The sequence below is a fragment of the Tupaia chinensis genome, unplaced genomic scaffold (genome assembly GCF_000334495.1).
Source record: "Tupaia chinensis unplaced genomic scaffold, TupChi_1.0 Scaffold143922_1, whole genome shotgun sequence".
NCBI lineage: Eukaryota > Metazoa > Chordata > Mammalia > Scandentia > Tupaiidae > Tupaia > Tupaia belangeri.
Window position 1 is genome coordinate 180,192 of NW_006203773.1, and position 2,776 is coordinate 182,967.

General features: G+C 35.7%; 1 non-coding gene across 1 annotated transcript; it reads left to right on the plus strand.

Moving 5' to 3' along the window:
- Window positions 1–1,955: 1,955 nt before the first annotated feature.
- On the plus strand, window positions 1,956–2,062 carry LOC114005516 (U6 spliceosomal RNA). Its single transcript, XR_003547362.1, has one exon. It is a non-coding gene; the product is annotated as a U6 spliceosomal RNA (small nuclear RNA).
- The last annotated feature ends 714 nt before the right edge of the window (window positions 2,063–2,776 follow it).

Below are 2,776 nucleotides of genomic sequence, written 5' to 3' on the forward strand. Positions count from 1 at the left end.
TTGTGGTGTGGTCATTTTCTTTGGGGGATTATTTCTATCTTTTTGTCTTTCTGTCTTTCTGGCCAGCATATGCATCCTATAGCAAAAATCTCTTAAAAAAGTGAAAAAGAAAACAGATTCTCAAAATATAAGAAGCAAAAATTGACAGAATGGAAAGGAGGCATATATATATTTACAATAGTAGTTGGTGGCTTCAATATCACATTTTTTATCATAAATATAATATCTAGACAGAACAATAATAAAATGAAAGACTTGGACAACTCTATAATCCAATTAGAAATAACAGACATAGATAGAATATACCACCCGACAAACAACAGCAGACTGCACATTCTTCTCAAGTACAGATAGAATATTTTCTTCAGGTTATACATTAGACAGCAAAATAAATCTTAATAAATTGAGAAAGATTAAGGGGCATCAGGTGTCATGGTGGTTAAAGTGCTGGATTTCCCATGGCAAGATTCAAGATCCGGACCAGGCAGTTTGAAAAACACACCAGGCACAGGTGCATGCATGATTAAAATCCCAAGAAGAGAATGGAGGAGAAGGGATTGCAGCATGGTCATTCCCCCTGAGAGGTGACGTTTGATGATGACATTTACTCACTCTCTTTTTCTCCCCCATGAGCACATGTGCCCTATGACAAAAAAAAAAAAAAAAAAAAAAAAAACCTTAAAAAAATAATCTGAAAAAGATTGAAATTAACCAAGGTATCTTCTCTATCCACAATGAAATGAAGCTAGAGATCAAAACAGAAAAAAATGCAAATTTTACAAAGACTTAGAAATTAACCAATTTCCAAGCAACCTATGAATCAAAGAAGAAAGTGCTAGAGAAATTAGAAAATACCTTGAGAACAATGAAATGAAAGCACAATCTATCCAAATTTAAGGGGTGCATCGAAAGCAGTGCTCAGATGGAAATTTATACCTGTAAATGCCAACATTAAAAATGAAGAAAGAAGGACCAGCAGATAGTGTAATGGTTATGTTGCTGGACTCCCACGTAGTCTACCATGGTTCAAGTCTTGGACCTGGTGGCTTAAAACTCACATTGAGCACATGTCTGTGTGTGCCCAAAATCCCAAAAGGAGAAGGGAAAAGAAGAGATTGTAGTGTGGTCATTTCCCCTGGGGGTTGATTTTTCACTTTCTGTCTCTCTGGTGAACACATGTGCCTTAAAACAAAAATAAAAAATCTCTCTCTCTTAAAAGATGAAGAAGAAGGAAGAAAAGAAGAAGAAGAAGTAAAGAAAGAAGAAAGACATGGGAAAGCCATTGATATGGTGGTTAAGGCAGCTGAATCTCACACGGTCAACTGTGCAGTTTGAATTCCCGACCCAATGGCTTGAAAGTTACAGTGGGCATGTATGTATAGGTGCTCAAAAACTAAAGAGGAGAAGGGATTTTTGTGTTATCATCCCCCCTGGGGGTGCTTTTCTTTCTTTCTCTCTCTCTCTCTCTCACACATGCACCCTATAGAAAAAACTAAGTAAAATCAAATAAAGATCAAAAACTGTAAAGTTGAAAAAGAGCACACTAAACTGAAAGCCAGAAGAAGGAAGGAGATAATAAAGATTAGAGCATAAATAACTGAAATAAAGAAAAGAAGCTATTTGTAACCCAATTGTGAGGTGGGGAGAAGGAACAAAGTTTTCAGACATTATTCTGTTATCAGGACTGTTTGTACAATAGCTCCATATAATACAGAAAACAACTTTATGAAATAGGTATGCCATAACCATTTTATAGAGGAAAACACTGTGGCTCAAAGATATTTTAAAAGTTGTCCAAGATCAGACAGTAAGTTATCATGCTAAATTAATATCTAGGTACATTACAGTCAAAAGTTCTTTCTTTAGACTAGCAGCTGGAAAGATATAATGGAAGAGATATTTCGAGGGGGAAAACAGAAATATAATTGAAAAGACATAATGAGAAATGAGATGTGGTGCTTGCTTCAGCAGCACATACACTAAAATTGGAACGATACAGAGAAGATTAGCATGACCCGTGCACAAGGATGACACGCAAATTCGTGAAGCGTTCCATATTTTTATCTGAATGATACCATAAATGAAATGGACTTAACAGACATCTATAGAACTTTCCATCCAAAAACCATGAGATACACTTTTTTCTCACCCCTACATGGAACCTTTTCGAAGATTGACCACATCATAGGGCACAAAGCAAGCCTCTACAGATTCAAAGGCATAGAAACTATTCCCAGCATCTTCACTGACCATGATGGAATTAAACTTGAGTTTAATTTCAAGAGAAATCCTCAAAAATACTCATATACATGGAAACTAAATAACCTACTCCTGAATGACTCCACAGCTACTGATGAAATAAAGTCCAAAATCAAAAGATTCATGGAAGCTAATGACAATGAGGACACGAGTTTCCATAATCTTTGGGACACTGCAAAAGCAGTCATAAGAGGGAAGTTTATAGCAATTAGTGCTCATAAGAGGAAGACAGAAAGAAGGCAAATGGATCACCTAACATCATGCCCCAGAGAATTGGAGAAGCAACAGCAAAATAACCAAAAAAACTCCAGGAGAAAGGAAATAATAAAGATCCGAGCAGAAATAAATGAAATAGAAAATAAGCAAACTATACAGAAAATAAATTAAAGTAAAAGCTGGTTCTTTGAAAAGATAAACGAAATTGATACACCACTAGCAAGACTTATTAAGAAGAAGAGAGAAAGGAACCAGGTGAATCAAATCTGCAATGAAGCAGGAAATATAACAACAGACAAAG